The following is a 13,937-nucleotide window of genomic DNA, read 5'->3' as shown; positions in this document are numbered from 1 at the left end:
TGAATTTTTATTTGTGTATTTCGCTACAGAATTTCTTATTAAATTAGTTTGTAATGAAATTTTAGTAACCTATGCGAGATGATACAATAGAGAAGTATTGGTGGAAGTTAACTTTCTGTCTGTGTACATCGTTGCAGAATTTCTTATTAAATCTACTTTAATGAAATTCTATCAACTTACGCGATAAAATAAAACCGTGCAGTATTGATTAAAATCAGAATTGGGTCAAGACAGACCTCTGGAAAATTGATGGAGGAAATTGGTTAGCCATCTATTAAATCAGTTTTTAATGAAATTTTAACAACCTATACGATGTAATATAATTATGCAGTATTGATTAAAATTAGAAACGGGGCGACAAAGATCCCTGGAAAATTAATAGAGGAAATTAACTTTCCTTCTGTGTACTTCGTTGCAGAATCTGTTATTAAATCTGGTTTAATGAAATTTTAAGTGTCTTCATGATGCAACGTAGTTCTGAAATATTCATTAAAATTAGAATTGGGTCAAAAACAACCTATACGAAATTGGTGAATATTTGTCAGACTTTATACGTATGGTACATATCTTGCACATTCACAATACATATGTAAGCATCCTTAGTTTAGTTGCATGTAATAATATTTTTGCTACATTATTTTCTACTTATCCTCAAATTAGTATATCCTATATCTCTAAAGCAATAGGCTCTATTTAGTGAAAGTGTACGCAATTGTTTTGAGTAATCTCTTCATTAATGTGAAGATTTTCATTTTTTATGGAAAAGGTACAAATCAGCTGCGTCATTTGAATAAATCCATGGTAAATAGAATATTAAAACCAATATTTGTAAAATGAAAATACTTTATTCGTATTTTGTACATCTATCATTTTTATTTGTAACGTGAAAAGTTCGATTTGGGAGTGATCTAATATATTTAAAAATCGCCTCGACAGTGTTTACAAGATCATTACGGCGAAAGAATTGTCGATTATTTTTGTAAACTCGTTTTGGGACACGTTCCAAAGTATTTTAGACTCAAATAGATGCAACTATGTTACGGTAGACTCCCTTAAGAAACATATAATTTCAGATACGATCTGTTAGAGAATATATGAAATGAAACGATGAAAAGAGATTAGACGGTCAAAACTTTTGTTTCAGTTTGAAAAGAAATAGAAAAGAAATCGTTGGGTGTGCAGAAGTTGCAGTCGTATAATGACCTGGTGGTCGCTGGTCGGTATTATTCGTCGAGTATCGTTGGGTCGCGAGCACTCCGAATATTATGTAACGCATGCTCTCTTGCATATCGCGTGGATCTCCTCGAGCTTGTTTGTACCCTCTGCCGGTTATTCCTTCTTCCGTGGCTCGGATCGCGATAAACTTCTAAAACTCGAAGTCGTCGGGGCACCGTGGCCGCGGTGGTTGATAATTTGCAGGCTTTACACCTCAATAAATTCGCGTATCTTATCGCATCGTTATGTTTCCCGGCGGCGGGATAGGGCAACCGACGTTACCTTCTTCCAGAGAGACCGACCGACGCGAACGATCGTTCCTCTCGTCCTGACAATGAATCCCATACTCTCTTTAGCTCTGTTAATGGCCCCCGCCGTCACATCGTAGCAAGTTCAACGATCGGGCACCGTTACTTTTCTAGCGTACGACCATGAGCCAGAGAGGAGCGTCGTGCCGCGTCCAGAGGAAAGGATTTTTGGCTATTTTCGACATCAAAGCCCCCTAACCCCACCCCTCCCCTTTTTCTGGCGTCGAGCACGGGAAGAACGCGCTCGTCTGGCTAATTTCAAATGCTTTATTTTCACGACCGGTTTACCAGCATTGACTGCTGCCGCTAACTGTATAACTTAGGAGTGGCCGATAGACTCGCGTAGACGTCTCTATCCAGCCGCACGCTAAAAGCGCCTCTACGTGCTCGAGAACCCTGGACACGGTGGAATCTTCGATCTGTCGGAATTGTAATGGATCGATCTTGGTGTTAATTCAACGTACGAATTTCGCGCACGGCAGCGTTCACGGAATTTGAATGCTTTGACTGAATATTTTTGGAACATTGCTCGATGGAACGTTCGGTGCACAAAATTCTGTATTTGAAATTTCGAAAACTGGAGTAAATCAAAATGAATACGACGTACAAATTAGTCGTACAATTCTTTTACATCGTACTTATACATTTCAATTTTCTTTGTTTTTAAGACTGAATTTTATTTATCTGACGAGAACCTAGAATAGAGTCATGATGTAAAAATACGTCGTTATTGTGTTCTGAATATTCCAAACTTTGTTTAGAACACAGTATGTATGATTATGCAGAACAACCAATGTTTCAACAAATCTCATTATTTAAATTTGATTCAATGACAATCCTATGTTCTTTTATTTATTGGTTGCTTCCTTTAAAGTAGTAGCGATACATATTATGTGTAGCAGATTCTATTTCTGTTAATTTTTAAGATCTTTGATGGGGGTACTGAAAGATGACTTCAATTTTGAATAATAGTATACTGTCTCGATGTTTCGACCAATTTAGTATGACACTCTTCAGGAACACTTGCGAAGGAAATGAATACCTTGGAGCAAAGAAAACGTATCGTTCTCTATTTCTGTTTTTCCTACATGTAGCAAGAAAGGTTTGCCATTAACCTCAAGTATACCTCGTGCCATTTGTCATAATGACGTATCATACAACAGAGGGCGATAGGAGGCACCAAATTACCACGTTTTAACACGTTGATTGCCACGCCGATTCACATGGAAATGTGTACAAGACTAAAATTTTGTCTCGAGACTATTGGGAATTATAGAATCTATCATTTGTCGTATTACCAATCTTTATATCCCTGTAAAAATTTACGAATTCTATGTAGATTCGTTTTCATTAACACTCAGCCCTTAAAATTAATTGTCGAAGTTCCTCAGTGAAAAGCTCTGTCACCCATATATGGTTGACGTGGCGTTCAACGTGTTAATGTCGTATAAAGGAGTAAGTATGCGTATTCGAACTTGTACGTTCTCAATTCAAGTTTATAATATATTAGGGGGACCAGAAAGTAATGTCGTATCTTTTACATTAAATTTGAACAAATACATTTTTAACAAGTTTTTATTTTTAATCAATTATGTAATCGCCCTCGTTATTAACAACCTTTTGTTATCTAGTGTGCAAATTTTCAATATCTGATCGATAAAAATCAACTGGTATACAATGAGCTAATATATGATAAACAAGACATTCACAGAAACAACATTACTTTCTGATCCCTCTAATAATATTCAGGGCTCAAAATAATAAAACGTACCGTATATTTGAATATTTCGTATAAGTAAAACTTGAATATGTACATTTTGCGCACCCTATACATTGAACATGTTCCTCGAAGTAAATACAACAAATCTCGAGTTTGGATCTATACAAGAAGGAAGTTGGAGCAAAAAAACGTAAACATGAGCTGATGTTAGTCGAACGAAATGATAGAGGACTCGACATATACACTTTACTAGAAGAAAATATTTAAATATTCATCTCTTTGTAATTTCGGAGTAAATCAAATCAAGTTTGATTTAAAAAACAATAAAAAATGGGAAGAGGAAAACAGTTAAATAAAAGTAAAATCGATCAAATTTTAACGTGGTGATCAGAAAGTTACACCGTTACAAAAATGATAAAATTAGTAAATAAGAGTAGTAATGTTATGTACGATCTTTTAAAAAGTTTGAAATCTATGAAGAGAAAAACGAGTAATTTAGATGAACCTAATGTAATTATTATTTTCATTATCCCATCATTTTGTCGGGCACGATTATTACGACGTCCATTTATCATTTGTCACATTTAGCGAACAATAAATCTATCCTCGATAACTTAAGGGGGTATCCTGAATTAGGAGGTCTAAAAAAAGCGGTTTTTCGTGAATTTATTAGGATGGAAAAAAATAGTTAATTCTATCGAACTTTTTATCCTATTTTCATTCATATTTGAGTAGCCTGTACAAATTTTTTCAACAAGAAATATTCAAATTGAGTCGACTGTGACGCACATTTGTAGAGCATCTCACAATTAAAACCTGATATAGGCGGGAAAGATGCGGGTCGTAATTTTGGTTTGACACAAAAAAAAAAAAAAACCAAAAGAAATTTTCATTTTCATACATTTTTCTTCTATGTGAACTAAGAAAAACCCGCAAAAATGGTGAAATGTGAAATTACTGCAAGTTTGATAAAAAGAACGAGTTCTTTGAGTGAAAGAAATCATTTTAACTTGCAAAAAAAAAGTTGTTTAAAATTTTTTTTATATTACTTTTCTTAGTTCACATAGATAAAAAATGTATGAAAATGAAAATTTCTTTTGGTTTTTTTTTTTTTTTTGTGTTAAACCAAAATTACAACCTACATCTTTCCCGCCGATAGGAGGTTTTAATTGTTATCTACAAATGTGCGTCGCAGTCGGCTCAATTTGAATATTTCTTGTTGAAAAAATGTCTACAGACTACACAAATATGTATGAAAATAGAATAAAAAGTTTGGTAGAATTAACTATTGTTTTCCATCCTAAAAAAATTCACGAAGAACCGCTTTATTTTAGACCTCCTAATTCAGGATACCTCCTTAATGATAGCACACGCGTGCTATGTCCCTGACCAGAAGAGTATATAAGGAAATGATTTCTCGGAGAGCCTGAAGAAGAGAAAATTGAATTTCCTTAGGCACGACCGCCGATAGAAAGGATTAGCAAAAGCAAGGAAATATCAATAGCCTCGCGACCGTCAATCGGTCGACGTACGTAATAGTCGGGCGGCCGGTTCGTTCGTTTCCGTGCGCGCTCGTTCGACCTCGGCCGGCCAGAGTTACCCCGTGTTTTCAGTTCGCGGCAAACCATCATCGCGCGTGGGTCGTGTGCTTCCGTTAGTCGCGACCAGCGGGAAAATGTGACGATTCAAAAGGTTCGCCGACCTGTCGTTCGTATCGTCGCGGTATGATCTCTTACGTAAATTAACCGTTCAACTGTGGACGACGCAAGACGACACGTTATCCGTCGAAATAGTCACGAATAAAAGGCGATGCGTCGCGAGCGATGTGAATCGAATTTTCGTTTGCATGGTGTTCAGTGTCGTGTGTTCCCTCGGTTTTGTGTAACAGTGCTCAGTGTTATCGAATAATTATAGTCGCGTGGCTGGTTGCCCGGAGCGTGCGAGAACTCCTTACATCGGTTTCTTCGATGTGAGATTTTTTACCATGGACATTGAGAAAGACGTGTCGGTATGTCTTCGTGTATATTGACTCGAGGTCGAAAGTCCTTGAGTCCGAAGTTTTTCGGGCATTTATCTTGATCGCGTGACAGTGGAGAAGGAACCCGAGGAAAGTTCGAGGAGTCTCTCGTTGGAAATATTCAGACGTCTGCCGTATGTCATCGTTCACAGCGCTTCGTTGAAGGTAACTGTTGAACACATTTCTATCGAAAGTTATGATCACGGGATCATCCGAGGCATATCGAAAACTACGAAAGCGATTTCTGCTCCAATCGATCACCATGTTTGGTACATGTGATACGTACTGATACATAAGGTAGTTACCGAATTGTTTTAGATGTAGAAATTAATTCTGTGGCTTTCTAAGGTAAACAATAGAATTTTTTATCTTTCTTTAGTCACGCCTTCAAACGCATATATAGTAATAAAAATGAAATGTCGGAACAACCCGCGTATTTCATTATTAAAAATAGTTAGTTATCGTAATAAAATGACGGGTAAACGTTTTCTGTTTAAACTAGAGTTATGAGTAATTAAATGTGAAAATAAAGAATTAATTTCTACGCCTAATATTTATCAAGTACACTTGCACTCTGTCAGAAGAACAACAATAAGCAAAATTTGTTGGCCACTGAACTTTCTACATATAGATAAATTGCAATGCCCATCAGGTTCAGACTGAAGTTATAATACACGTATAGATTCCTTGTAATGGAGATCAGGTTAGAAGATTAATAATATAACATAACAAAATGACAAATAAATATTTTTACATAAACTACAGTTATAAATAGACCGCGGATGTTTATGCATGTATGGCAAATGAAAATGTGGACAAATGTATGAGGATGGGCATAAATGAAAAATATATGAGATATCAATAATAAAATATTGTACTGTTTAAAAGATAAGATTAACTTTCATTTAAATCTCAATTCTTTATCTAAATTTGCATGAATATGAATTTGCATAAACATTCACAGTCTATGTATTTATAAACGACTGAAACTAAAGATACGGAATTAATGTATACACCTAATCAATCCGGTATCCATTATGATGAATTCCATCGAATATCGTGACGCAAATTACAAGCAGCGTCACGTGTTGTAGGTTAGGAGGGTAACCGGTAAACCGTGTCATTACGATCCGAACTAGAATTAGCGAGTATATTTGAAATTCGATTAAACCTTGTTGATTCGATGTGGTCGATCGATCGTAATTGATATTTCAGCAAGTTTCGAAGCATCCTGGATGCGAATAAACGTACAACTGCCAATAAGATTTGCAAGCGTTAACGCAATGGTAAATAAGGAAACACGAAGGCGTTTGAATTTTTCTTGGCACTTGCTAATTGATTGCTTTGCAGTTAGCTAGAGAAGTATTACGCGCTTATAGAGTAAAGTACTATCTTCGAATTGCAAATTAATTTGCTAATTCTTTTTCACCCAGCAGCAATACAGCTTCCATTGCGTATATCTCGTGACGTAATAGCTTTTATGTATTATTTGGATCCGCCTGGAACTTCTTAGCGTGTATATGTTTCGATAACCTTACCGGAAATTAGCAAGCTAGGATACTGGTAAACAAAATAACTCTATATGAAGTGTTTACATTCATGGCATAGCTACCTCGCTCGTTCGGGTTTTCATTTCGCGTACAATTAGGCTTCGGAATAAATACTTTCCTGTTCGGACATTCAAGTTTAAGTAAATGTAAATGGTAAATGCGCAAATATATGTAAGAAAATTACAGTTGCATTCACAGTTACAGTTATATCGTGCATTTTACTTTATGTAAATTGTACTTTTGAAATATTTTTCGTTGCAAATATGATCTTGTTCGATTTACCGATTTGTGTCACGTTTTTATTCAGTTTTCCATTTTTACGAATTTTTTGTTCGTTATCTTTCAAAATTTTACATCGAATCTACTGCGCGTTTAATTAGTTTTTTTTTTTATCGGATTAACCAAAAATTAAAAATAATCGAATTTAATTTTATTCCACGTATGATTTTAGTCGTGTTAATTTCTTTCGTGATTGCTTCCATGTATGATTTTAATTTATAAATGGATATGGTTTCAAAAGTACTTTGATCTAATAAAATGCATCGTGTGACGTTCAAAGAAGATCGAGGCCATTAAAATATTAAATCAGAATGTGGTAGTCACGTGAAAATAAAACAACACAGCGATGTTCTTTAGTAAAAAATGCCATCATAATCTTTGAAATTTCATTTATAAAACTAAATAGGTCTTTTATATAGGTGGGGTATTTTCATGAGTGTTTAAAGAAAAATAATGGAAAGCGTAAGCCAGCTTTCAACCTTGTGGCTTTTTATATGAATCCTAATGTAGTTGTTAAGAAAATATTTATATACTTCATAGAAGCAATTCTAGACAACGGGGTAATATTTTTTATCGAATGGAGACGTACTGCTTTACGTTTACGTGACCGCCATTTGGCGGGAAGTCTACCACATAGATACTTCACATAACCGTAACGAATGTATGTCACGTAGAGGGATAGTGGACATATTTTTCTCTCATGAGACATGTATCTTTTTTCACCAAAGTCAAGTAGCGTAATGTGGCCATGTTTTATCGTACCCAGTATTATATAATTTGATTGCACAGGTTAGAAATCAATAAACGAAGCAACCAATATCTGGTTCTGAAGTGGGTCACCCTGTATGTAAATATAACGTGAACCGAACTCGTAGGAGTTAAATTATTCGTAGCGGTAGAACAGAAAATTATAGTTTATCTCGGACTGGTTTTCGGACCTACAAAGATATACAGGGTGATTCTAAGAACTGGGACAAACATTTTCTTCAAACGAATCTTCATAATGTTCTTGCATATATTTTTAAGACAAGACTTGCTTGTATTAAGATGGAGTAAAATTTTTATTTAGATAAACATTTCGAATACTCGATGGAAGATACCCAGTGACTCGATGTTTGTTAGATAAAAAAGATACATGTGCAATTATAAAATGATTATTACGCACAATGCGAAATATTAATATTAGAACAATTTGCAATTTTCATTTAAGGGGGTATTCTAATCTAATGCTTTGGTTTTCAAGTATTTTATTTGAATTTTTTTTCTTTAAATTCATAAGCAATTTTTCTATGGGGTACTGCACACATTTATTCACATTTAAAAAATGTGCAATACTCATTTATAATGAAAGTAATGGAAATTAATGCTATTTTGTTGAGATACCCCTAACTTTGTTAATTTTCCAAATTCAACAAAATCCTTTGGCAGATTTTAAAGATCGATACTTTGAGAAAACGCTAAATAGTAGATTTTTTCAAAGTTCAAAAGTAAAATTTCCTCTTAATACCATTGGCCATGATGAGACATAAAATAATTGATGTATAGTCACCCCATAAGTATTCGTACCCTCTATATCTATTAAAGAAATTCGTCTAAATTAAATGATAGCCTTAATGTTTCTAAATAAATTTTCTATTACAAATACATACACGACAGATTTATCATCTAAATTTATTCCTTCAATAGATTCAATAGATACAAAGGTACGAATAGGTACGAGATTGACTGTATACATGTAACACCTAGTCTAATTAACAAAAGTATAAAACTCATTTAAGTATGCGATTCATAATATTTCCTATAAAGTGAAACTCGTACAAAAGAAGATCTAATTTTAATGCTACTCAAGTTATTCGACTAAAAGCATCCCTAGCATCTAGCATACCTTCAAACAATTATTAATCGTATCCTCCATCGGCCATCTGGGCCTTCCAATTAAAGAAAGCTCTCAACTTCCCACGTTAAAGGTTGTCGGATACGGTAACAAATTTGAAAGACCAGCCTGAATTTTTCAGTTGACGATTAAAGAACTGGGTCTGCCTAAATGGTCCCAGATGGCTAGCACGGTGAAAACAAGGCGGATCGAGTTAATTCGAAAGCGGAAGGGAGGGTCGGTCTAAATCTCGATCGAACGATTTCCTATTCGCGACGCGTGTTCCGATTTGCGATTCCCAGCGGATTGGCAGCCCTCCTCTGCTCGTTAAAGTTGCAAGGCCACGAAAAAGCGTTGCGCTCGTGATTGTGAGCGCGGATAGTCGGGTGGATCGTCATCGTGTGGAAACGAAACTTTACGACCGCGAAAAAAGTGCAGTTGCGCGTAATGGGTTTTCAAGGTAAGACGGATTGTAATAAGCCCTCGAACCCTCTAGTCGCGCCTCGAGATCAATGCTGCAAGAAACATCGCCCCGCGTTATGATTGTTAAGGTTTTATTCGCCCGTTATTGCGTCCGTCGTTAGCGAACTCTGTTTCACCTTGCTCACGGGAGTAACTTGGTTTCGAGGCCCTTTTTCCGCGAACCCTCCCAGCTGATCCATCTCGAGACAAAGGAAAGATCACAGGGAGCCGTTTAGCGTGTTTAATTTGCTGAAGAACTTTCTTTATGGATGTGTTTATTTCTTTTCCTAATAAATTTGATTATAATTATACATTAATATTTTTTTAATTTGTTATGTTTCCACCCATAGCTTTTCATAGCTAGTCAACTTCGTTACTCTATACAAAGGGAGAATAACCAAGTGTTCGATCGAATCTCTCTAACACAGAGACTCTCAGTCTATTGGAATAAACGTTTGTATTTTTCAAGTTGAATTTAACTCGATGTTATACACTTTATTTACCGGGAGCCTATTTATAGGCTTTTTAATTGCAGTATTTAGCTTTTTGAATTTATTTACTGTGTCGATGGTTGTCTACTTACAATGTTCAGTGTTTGGAAACAGACTTGGCTTTCAATGTACCCAGTAATAGTATGGAGGAATTATTGTCAGCCTAGATTGGTATATGCTACTGTAGAAAATTCTTTTTAAATTAAAGACTGTTTCTAAATAGCTCGGTAGATAAAGTGTTAAGCTATAACTGAAGGTAATTTAATTAATAATTTTTTCTATTAGCAAGTATTCAAAATGATGACTTTGAAATGCCTCACCCATTATATTATCACTCAAACTTAATATTCTTATTCATTCCTGTACAACGTATCAATAATTACCATAAAGATCGGACAAGAACGATGTGAAATGAAATCTTTCGAGCTCGTTCCCCCTTTAGTTTCGTGTCTAGAGTAATCTAAATACTTGCGAGCGGTAAGAGGGGGTTCGGGTATGGATCAAAATTTTTGACCGTTCTGTTTTCATCTTTCTCGCTGAGCTGCTCGACTTCGAGTCCCTTTCTCCGCGAACCCTAGCAGCTGATCCTCCCTGGAGGCAAAGGAAAGTTCGCAGAGAACCGTTTATTTCGTCTCTGGAAAACCTTCGGGAGTTATCAATAATTTATGAGACGGTTCCACTCGCAATACGATCTCCCTGTGAAAACTTCGGCAAGACTCGACGAAACGAAGCGACTTCCTTCGACTGAATGGACTCCACCACCTTTGGCGTTTCCACGACTTTTCATTCGCTGGCGTATCATTTTGCCCCGTTTGCAACCTTTCATTCGTCCAGTTACTGAATTTCCGGATCGGTTCTTTTATGCCTTGATTCTTCGCTCTTTGAAATAAAAATTCGATTTACGTTTTACAATTCGATTTACATTTTACGAATTATTTGTAAAATGTTCAATTCAATTAGTTTTATCAATATGGCGATTTATAGCGTAGAAAACTAATTTACTTCTTTAATTTCTATCATTTTATTGCACGTGTGGCATTGAAATGTTTATTTTTGTGTCGTTTTTGGACAGTTTTTTAATTTTTGAAACATAATACATATAATTTCATAATTTAAACTTCTATTTGGATAGACCCTCACTTGTGTCAAAAGTAAACATTTTCTTTTCGATTTATTTAGTACCAACAACATATGCATATTTTTCCTTGCTCTGTCATAAATATTTTACAATTAATTATTTGTCATATTTTTAGTATACACATAAAAACAACACGAAAGCTATTTTACATATTCTTCTTGAAATGAAAATATCTTGATTTTAAAGAAGAAATTATATTTTGAAGTGTGCAATAGTGTCAAAATTTAAGTTCAGAAACATTCCCTTTACCGTTCACGTATATTAAGTAACATTTATAATTTCAGAATATACACTGTAAAAATAAACAGTCAATTCAGAAATACAATTTATTGACACGATATTCGTATTAAATATAAATGACATTTGCTAGCGTCATGCTTAGTCAAATATTTTCAAGCAACATTCACTATCCGAAGATTAATTACAGTTTAATGAAACAAAAATTAGTAATCGAAGAAAACGAAATAAACAATATATAACAAAAATGTCAGGAAGAACCCCAGAAACCTCTGCCTAGGGTTAATCATAGACTCACTAGAAGGGAAACTAGCACGTCTGCTCCGAAATTAGTGCGGGGGGATAAGTTTCTGGGTCGACTACGTGTTTTCGAACATCTGAGGACATGTTGGACAACTGCTGGGTAGTTTGGCGGACGATTCTAACGAATATTGCCCCGTGGTTCCGTGTAATTTCGATCCTCTACCGTGACAGAGCGTTAAATTATCTAGAGGCAACTCTGAACTATTCAGGAAGACGTGATTGAAGTAGACGTCTTTGTTGGGAAGATAAGTTTGTTGTGGACCCGCGTCAAACGGGAGAATGTTCTGTTATAACGTGGCCGTAGCTGTTTAGCGATTGTTCAACCGTATCGGAAGATCGGAACCGTTCGACACTTGAGTTTATAGTTTCACATCGAGTCGATCGAGGTGTTCCACTTCATTATATTCTTGTAATCTTCAAATCGCAAGGTAATGTAATTTCATAACTAAGTGGCACACGATGTTGTTTCGAGCACTTTATCGAAGACACATTCGCCCATTACTATTTATGGTTCGTAACTGTTCCATTGCGATGAAGTAAAGAAATTGTACGTTTTGGAGAAGTATTTTTGTACAGTATAGAAGAATTTTTAATGTGGAGTAAAGTATACGACGATTTCTTGAATTATTTATGCGAGTTTGAATGAAAAGTGAGTATAGAAATCCTTGATCTTTGAATTTTGACCCAACGAAGAGAACTATAAATATTAGTAATTGAATCGTTTCTTTAATAAAATGGTTTAGAAAGACATCGATATTTATCTGGCATCAGGCAGTGGGTTTAATTACATAACTGATTAAACGAGATCCATTTAGTCGCTATAAAAGGAGGTCCATATTAACCACTAGATGAATAAATAACCAATGAAACTCAATGAAAATTACTTAACGTGCTTCATGAAGAAACTACAACACGATAAGTTGTGTCAAAAGCATAATTATTGTCCTTGTTTGACTCGGCAATTAAAGTAGAACAAAACAATAGACTCGATAGGTTCAACGGACTTGCTTTAAGATCGGGCTTATCTAAAATACTGCGTGAAAGGAAGCAGTCTACGAAATAAAAGCATTTCGATTTGCATAACCGAGAAACAAGTTACTTAACGTGTAATAGAAAAGGATCTGTAGAGTTGACAGGTTTAGTGTACCTGTCCTGGTATCTGTGTTATCTCAATTTCAGCAGTCAAAGGAAGCAAATCTATCGTAGACGAAATAAAAGCATTTCAATTTGCATAATTAGGAAACACGTCCTCTAACGAGTGACAGGAAAAGCTCGATGAATTAAACATGCTTCTCCTGGTATGAGCGTTATCTGAAATTCTATGAGCGAAGAAGTACATGCTTCGTCGAGGAAACAGAAGCATTTCAATTTCGGTAATCAGGAAACAAGTTGATTTAGTCTTGAACAGGTGCGATAACGTATGTAACGTGAGCGACAGATCCGCGAGGGACTGCCAACTCTTTTCCTTTTCATTATTATTAAATCATTTTTGTTTCATCCTTGTTTTGTAAGTAGTGCAATTTTTTAGGAATTTTTGTTTACAGTCTAATTTATTTCTATATAGACTAAATCTATAAACCATTGAGTATAGACGCTTCTATAGATCAATTTTACAGGCTAATTTTAAACGAGATTATTGTATTTGTCTATGTAGCATTTATTATAATTTATAATTTTTTTTCTTTGCTTTTGAGCCCATTTATTATTCCATATAAAAGAGAATTAGTAAGTATAGTATTCGTATAACAAACTGTTGAGAGTCTATAAGGAAATTCTTTTGTATTCCGTTATGTACAATCTATAATTTGTAAAACTATTCATTTAAATTACGTGAAATTTGTTCTTTAGGAGAACGCATACCTATTATATTTAATTCTTTTCAGTTTATTGAGCCTGATACAAAAGAAGACATATAAACTGCAGGTCGTAACGTTGATAAAAATGTTTTAAGCCGTCTTTGTACTTCTGTGAATTATAAATTATATATAATAAAGTAGAAAAGAATTTTATACTATATAGAATAATAAATTGATTTCAAGAACTATATCGGTCAAGACATTGAAAATTAAAAATTAATAAATGTTTAGTAGTATATATATATATCAGATTTGGCATCCCCACATAATTATTCCAGCCTAAAAGAAATAGAAAATGTCCTAAACTCAGTGCGTCATCCTCTTCAGCGCCATAACGAATTTCAAAAAATTCATGAGATCGAATTTATTCTAGAGTCAGTTTCCCTCAAATTTTACGCGAGAAGAAGTAGATTCATCGTCGATGAAATAAAAGCATCGCAATTTGCATGATCAATGACAATCTCGAGGGCTCCGTGGCACGAACGATG

The 13,937-nt window shown here is 35.0% G+C and overlaps 1 protein-coding gene across 5 annotated transcripts in view; it reads left to right on the top strand.

Moving 5' to 3' along the window:
* LOC128891846 (disabled homolog 2-interacting protein) overlaps positions 1–13,937 on the top strand; it is a 412,576-nt gene that overhangs the window by 135,477 nt on the left and 263,162 nt on the right. For 4 of the 5 annotated variants that reach the window (XM_054151719.1, XM_054151724.1, XM_054151720.1 and 1 more), the window contains exon 1: positions 4,861–5,425. The exons of the other annotated variant lie outside the window; for it this stretch is intronic. The gene's annotated coding sequence lies outside the window, so the exon portion shown is untranslated. Of the gene's footprint in view, positions 1–4,860; positions 5,426–13,937 lie in introns of those variants that run through there. 5 annotated transcript variants of the gene reach the window in all.

The sequence above is a fragment of the Hylaeus anthracinus genome, unplaced genomic scaffold (assembly GCF_026225885.1).
Source record: "Hylaeus anthracinus isolate JK02 unplaced genomic scaffold, UHH_iyHylAnth1.0_haploid 12002, whole genome shotgun sequence".
Lineage (NCBI taxonomy): Eukaryota > Metazoa > Arthropoda > Insecta > Hymenoptera > Colletidae > Hylaeus > Hylaeus anthracinus.
Note: the sequence above shows the minus strand (reverse complement) of the source record. Positions and strands in the feature narration are given on the sequence as shown.